This window comes from Triticum aestivum, chromosome 3A (assembly GCF_018294505.1).
Source record: "Triticum aestivum cultivar Chinese Spring chromosome 3A, IWGSC CS RefSeq v2.1, whole genome shotgun sequence".
Classification (NCBI taxonomy): Eukaryota; Viridiplantae; Streptophyta; class Magnoliopsida; order Poales; family Poaceae; genus Triticum; species Triticum aestivum.
Genome location: NC_057800.1, coordinates 203,314,678 through 203,322,212, shown reverse-complemented (window position 1 = coordinate 203,322,212; position 7,535 = coordinate 203,314,678).

Genomic DNA, 7,535 nt, shown 5'->3' with positions numbered 1-7,535 from the left:
TATGCCTCTCCCTCATATGAAACTGCAATAGTGATTACCGGTCTTGTTAACGGTTGCCTAGGACAATTCCGCACACCGATCCACCATTATTCCACACTCGCTATTTGTAATATTTAGTAATATATTCTAACTTTATGATAACAGCACCTACTTTCATATTTTAGCTCTCCGATACCATACAAAATTATCCACTTCATGCCCACAACGTAGTTTTATTTCTCATTGCTAGTTGGAAGCAAACGCTCGGTGTACGTAGAGTCGTATCAGTGGCAGATAGGGCTTGAGAGAATATTGATCTTACCTTTAGCTCCTTGTGGGTTCGACACTCCATACTTATCACTTCCACCTTTGGAAATTGCTATGATGATTCCTTGCACTTGGGGATTATCACCAGACGCCAGGGATCTCGTCGTCTGGACCCATACGCCAGGGACCCTGGCGTCTGGCCCCTAGGCTCCGCAAAACTTCCTTTTGCTCTTTCCAAAAACCTTGTGGGCTTTCCCCTTTGGCCCAAATAAAGTGTTCTCGTACCCAAACATTTCAGGAAACATCCGGAACCCCTTCCGATGAATTCTGGAACCCTTCTGGAGACCAAACACTATTATCCCATATATCAATCTTTATCTCCGGACCATTTCTGAGTTCCTCGTCATGTCTGTGATCTTATCCGGGACTCCAAACAACATTCAGTCACCAACATACATAAATCATATAGTACTATATCGTCAACGAACGTTAAACATGCGGACTGATGAAGCTATGTACCTACGGTAGGGTCATAGGCCTGACCTAGACACCCTCCCCTAGGACATCACCCTAAAACCAGAAGCATTCGAGGGATAGCATCATCCACTCGACTACGAAGCATTCCACTCGGAAGACTCAAAGTAACTCGACCACGACAACTATCACTCGACAGACAGAAGATCTAAAGTCGTTCTGCACGGCAACGGTTGGACGTTTACTTCATAGACTTAATGGGCATTTATGTCACTTTATTGCTAGCGTTACCAATAACGCCCCCTCTTGATGTACCTTAAACCCTTTGTAACGTGGGCTGGCTGGGGTCTGGGCACACTCTATATAAGCCACCCCTCTCCACTAGCACAAGGGTTGGCACCCCCTGTAACACATATACACATAATCCAGTCAACCGCCTCCGGGAACCGAGACGTAGGGCTGTTACTTCCTCAGCGAAGGGCCTGAACTCGTAAAACTCGTGTGTACAACTTCGCCATAGCTAGGATCTTTCCTCCTCATACCTACCCCCCATTCTACTGTCAGTCTTAGATCCACGACAGTTGGCGCCCACCGTGGGGTAGGTGTCTTAGCGACTTTTTGGTGGAGTTGCGATTTTTTCCGATTCTCATCGTCATGGTTTCTGCCGGCGGACTGGTTGAGGGCCGCGAGATCCATCTCGGCGCGCTCGTCTTCGTTGCCGACGACTCCGCTTGGCTTCAGGAAGCTCCACTCGACATCGAAGCACTCCCCGTCCGTGGGGCGACGCACTTTCGCGCATGCGTCCGCGGCGTCCTTCTCCGGCAGCCGTCGACCCAGTATCGGTCGGCTCCTATGGTGTCCTCGTCCCCCGTTGTTCACCGGCGCACGCGTTTCGATCGGTTGCGGCTCCAGCGGTGGGTGAGACACGCGATGGCCCGCCAGTCGGCCACCTCACAAGTTGCGGCAATCGAGCCCGATGAAACCCTCTACGGCCTGTTCGACTGGCTCCATCGAGACCACATCCGAGTGCGATAGCAGCGATCCTGAGGCGGAAGTCTTGATGGTCAATGGACGACACAGTCCCCCTGGCTTCCCCCGCGACGACGGTGATGATGGCGGCAGCGATCTGTCGCGTGTTCACGAGGAGTACCGTCCGGAGCCCCTTTCTTCGCAGCGGAGGGAAGAGCTTCGCTGCCGCAATATGGATGCACTTCACACTCCTATCATTGGGGAAACCCCCGAGGCCCGGGCCTTGGAGGAAGCGCGCCTAGCCAACTTGGTTGAGCGCACTCGGCTGGAGAGCCTGCAGCATGCACTCGACAAGCATGCTCGGCAGTGGATCCCTGAATCCAGTCGACGACAGCTTTTTCCGCCTCAAACTCAGGTATACCGCACTCCAATTCAAAATCTCACAGCTGCAGCCCGAATAGTAGAGTCAATTCAGCCTTCCCAGTCGGAAGCTGGCAGAGGTTTGATGCAGATCCGGGCCTTGCTCCGAGCAGCCGGCGAGCAGAACACAGCGGTATCTCAGTCACGGAATAGGATTCATAGTAGGTCTGTGATGGCGAATACAATTCAGTCGGCCCACAGCCCAAGATCGCCCCCGCAGCGTGAAGGACACGAGCATAGGCAAGATCAGTATAGAAACCACAAGCAATATGATCACTGACTCGGCCACGATGACCGTCGTTGAGTGCCCATGCCTCCTCCGAGGAGTGGGTCATATGTGCCTCGGCGGCATGATGACAGACGCCCTCACAGCGGCGAGCGAAAAATACCAGTCGACCCAAGGGAGCCAGGCTTTGATGCGAGATCTATTCTCATTCAAGGTCTGGTTGACAGGAATAGAGCACACAGAGAAGGCCATGACAGAGATTATCCGACTGGCGGCAGAGTGCACATTTCAGGTCCCGAGTGTTTCAGTAGAGCCATCAGGGCCGCAGTGATTCCTCCCAATTTCAGGTTGGCGACTGGAGTCCACAAGTTTACAGGGTGAGTCTAAGCCTGACACTTGGATTGAGGACTACCGAGTGGCTCTAAAAATTGGTGGTGGCAATGATGAAGTCACCATGAAGCACCTTCCTCTGATGTTGGAAGGCTCAGCCAGAGCATGGTTGAACCAGTTAGCACCTGGCAGTATATTCAGTTGGGAGGAACTCGCCCGAATGTTTGTTAGGACTTTTAAAGGTACTTGCAAGCGACCAGCGGGGTTGACATAATTGCAGCATTGTGTGCAAAAAACGAATGAAACCCTGAGAGACTATATCCAGAGATGGATCACGTTACACCATATAGTGGAGAATGTGTCGGATCACCAAGCAGGTTGTGCCTTCAAAGAAGGCGTTAAGTATCGGGAGTTGAATCTGAAATTCGGTCGGACAGGGGATATGTCCTTGACTCGGATGATGGAGATTGCCACCGAATACGCTAACGGTGAAGAAGAAGAATACCGACTCCGGACTCCGGAGTGGCAAGCACAAAACAGTCGCCCAGGACACCGGTGGAGGTACTTCTAATCGGAAACAGAAGCGTAAGGCCGAGCCAGCTGCTCCTGGTGAGGCTTTAGTTGTGGCTCAAGGAAAGTTCAAGGGGAAGCCCAAAGGGCCCTGGAACCCCAAGAAAGTGAAAGATCAAGATGGAAATGATGTGTTGGATTTACCATGCCACATTCACACAAAGAAAGACGAAGAGGGTAATCTGATTTATCCTAAACACACCACTCGACAATGTCGACTCCTGATCCAGCAGTTCCGAGAGAAACAACCCAATGAGAAGGAAAAAGAGTCGGACAAGGGTGAGGATAAGGAAGAGGATGGTGATGGTTTTCCCAACGTCAACTCCACTTTGATGATTTTTGCTGATGTTGAGAGCAAAAGACGATTAAAAGTTATCAACAAAGAAGTGAACATGGTTGCTCCGGCAACACCAAGTTATTTGAAGTGGTCCCAGACTGCCATCATGTTCGACCAGTCTGACCATCCAGCACGTATAGCCACCCCTGGGAGGCAAGCGTTGGTGATCGACCCAATTGTTGAAGGCACTCGACTGACTTAAGTGCTTATGGATGGTGGTAGCGGCCTGAATATCCTTTATGCTGAAACCTTGAAAGGAATGGGGATTCTGATATCCAAGCTCAGCGAAAGTAATATGAGTTTCCATGGTGTCATACCTGGCAAGAAGGCTGAATCACTCGGCCAGATCGCCCTTGATGTGTTTTTCGGTGATTCCAAGAATTACCGCAAGGAAAAGTTGACATTTGAAGTAGTGGATTTCCAGAGTGCTTATCATGCTATTCTGGGTAGGCCTGCCTATGCACGTTTCATGGCTCGACCATGTTATGTGTACCTCAAATTGAAAATGACTGGTCCCAGAGGAGTGATCACTATCACTGGCAATTGGCAGAAGGCAGAAGAGTGCTTCCAGAAGGGCTCAAAAATCGCCGATGCACAAATGGCAGCAGTCGAAATGCAAGAATACAAGAAAAATGCAGATCCGAGTGATTTGCTGCGCTCCAAGAAGCCTGCCACAGATTCTGCATTTCAGTCGTCCGGTGAAACCAAGCCGATTCATATTCACCCGACCGATCCTAATGATGCTCCTACTCATATCTCAACTTCACTCTACAACAAATAGGAAGAAGCGCTCATCCAGTTCCTCTGTGAGAACTGGGACATCTTTGCATGGAAACCTTCTGACATGCCGGGTGTACCCAGGGGACTGGCTGAGCATCGTTTGCGAGTCGACCTGAAAGTAAAACCAATCAAGGAACATCTTCGACGGTCCGCCGTATAGAAGAGAAAAACAATTGGTGAGGAAGTGGCTCGGCTCCTGGCAGCTGAGTTCATCCGAGAGATTTACCACTCCGAGTGGCTCGCCAATGTTGTCATGGTCCCCAAGAAGGACGATTCACTTCGCATGTGCATTGACTTCAAGCATATCAATCAGGCTTGCCCAAAAGATCATTTTCCTCTCCCTCGCATCGACCAGATTGTCGACTCGACTGCAGGGTGTTAGCGTTTGTCTTTTCTAGACGCCTATTCCGGGTACCATCAGATCCGACTGTATGGACCCGATGAGATAAAAATAGCTTTCATCACGCCATTCGGGTGTTTTTGTTATGTCACCATGCCGTTCGGTCTCAAGAACGCTGGAGCTACAGTCATGAGGATGATTCAGAAGTGTCTGCTCACTCAAATCAGTCGGAATATGGAAGCATACATGGATGACATTGTTGTCAAGTCGCGTAAAGGTTCCGACCTGCTGGCTGACCTTGCTAAAACCTTTGCCAACCTGAGAAGATATGATATCAAGCTTAACCCATCAAAGTGCACATTCGGAGTTCCTGGCGGAAAGTTACTCAGCTTCCTCGTTTCCGAACGAGGGATCGACGTGAACCCAGAGAAAGTTGGTGCCATACTCCGGATGAAGCGCCCTGTGCGTGTGCATGATGTCAAGAAGCTTACTGGTTGTTTGGCCGCCTTGAGTCGATTCATTTCTCGCCTCGCTGAAAAGGCATTGCCTCTTTACCGACTGATGAAGAAATCTGACAAGTCCGAGTGGACTCCTGAAGCTGATGCAGCGTTTGCAGAACTCAAAGCCCTGGTTTCCACCCAGACGGTGCTCGCTGCCCCAATCAGCAAAGAGCCTTTACTGCTTTATATTGCAGCCACTGGACAAGTTGTCAGTATAGTACTCACGGTCGAGTGGGAAGAAGAAGGAAAAACCTATAAAGTTCAGCGCCCAGTATACTATGTTTCTGAAGTTCTGACTCCATCCAAGCAAAGATATCCACATTATATCAGAAGCTTGTTTATGGGATTTACATGAACACGAAGAAGGTTGCGTATTATTTCTCTGATCACTCCATTACAGTCGCCAGCGATGCACCATTGTCAGAAATTCTGAACAACAGAGATGCAACTGGTCGAGTGGCAAAGTGGGCAATTGAACTCCTTCCCTTGGATATCAAGTTTGAGGCAAAGAAAGTTATCAAGTCCTAGGCAATAGCAGATTTCCTCGCCGAGTGGATCGAACAGCAACTGCCGAATCAGATTCACTCAGACCATTGGACCATGTTCTTTGATGGATCTAAGATGCTGAATGGTTCTGGTGCTGGGGTATTATTGGTATCCCCCCGAGGCGACAAACTCTGCTATGTTCTCTAGATTCATTTTGATTCCTCCAACAATGAAGCTGAATATGAGGCACTTTTGTACGGGTTGCGTATGGCCATTTCACTCGGCGTCCGTCGCCTCATGGTCTACGGCGACTCAGATTTGGTGGTGAATCAAGTAATGAAGGAGTGGGACGTCAGAAGCCCGGCTATGACTGCCTATTGTAATGCGGTGAGAAAGTTAGAGAAGAAGTTTGAGGGTTTAGAGCTCCATCACATACTCCGACTGAAAAATCAAGCAGCGGATGATTCGGCGAAGATAGGTTCCAAGAGATAAGCCATTCCCAGTAATGTGTTTTTGGAACATATTCATACACCTTCAGTCCAGGAAGATCCTTTCACTGAAGAGCTCCCACAACCAAAGAGCGCCACTGATCCGACTGAAGTCGAAGTCCCGGCCGTGGTCAACTTGATCATGGAGGTTTTGGTCATCACTCCCGACTGGACAGTGTCATACATCGCGTACATTCATAGGAAGGAACTCCAAGAGAACGAAGAAGAGGCCCGACAGATCGTCCGCCGATCCAAAGCTTTTACTGTGATAAGAGGGCATCTGTTCAGAGAAAGTGTAACTAGAGTCAGCCAGAAATGCATAACACCAGAAGAAGGTCGAGTGATCCTCAACGACATCCACTCGGGGACCTGTGGTCACCATGCGTCCTCTCGGACCATTGTGGCCAAAGCATACCGAGCCGGATTTTATTGGCCACGTGCAAATGAGATGGCACAAGAAATAGTCGACATATGTGAAGGTTTCCAGTTTTATCCAACATGTCTTGCAAGCCTGCGTCACCCCTGAAGACCATTCCACTCGTCTGGCCCTTCGTTGTTTGGGGTTTGGACATGGTTGGACCTCTGAGAACGGGTAGGAGCGGTTTCACTCATGTACTCGTGGCAGTCGACAAGTTCACCAAATGGATTGAAGCCAAACCTATCAAAAGTCTTGAAGCCAGTACTATGGTCAGTTTCATTAGGGAGTTGACATTCAGATATGGTGTTCCGCACATCATCATCACCGACAATGGGGCGAACTTCGATTCTGATGAGTTTAGAGCCTTCTGCGCTTCCCAAGGCACTCAAGTCGACTATGCTTCAGTCGCCCATCCCCAGTCAAATGGACAAGCTGAAAGAGCAAACGGATTGATTCTCAAAGGATTGAAACCCCGACTGATGTGTGATCTCAAGCACGCGGCAGGCGCCTGGGTCGAAGAACTTCCATCAGTGCTTTGGGGTTTGAGGACAACTCCTAATCGGTCGACTGGCCAAACTCCATTCTTCTTGGTCTATGGAGCTGAAGCTGTACTTCCGAGTGACTTGCTTCACAATGCACCCAGAGTCGAGCTTTTCTCAGAAGATGAAGCAGAATAGGCTCGGCAAGACGCAGTTGATCTCCTAGAAGAGGAAAGAGAGATGGCCCTGATCCGGTCGACCATTTATCGGCAAGACCTGCGTCGATTCCACGCCAGAAACGTGAGGGGTTGAGAATTTCAAGAAGGAGACTTGGTTCTTCGAGTGGATCAGCAAAAACCACAGAAGCTCGCCCCTACTTGGGAAGGCCCCTTCATTATCACCAGAGTGCTCCACAATGGAGCATACCACTTATACAATGTCGAGCACAAGAAAGAGGAGCCACGCGCTTGGA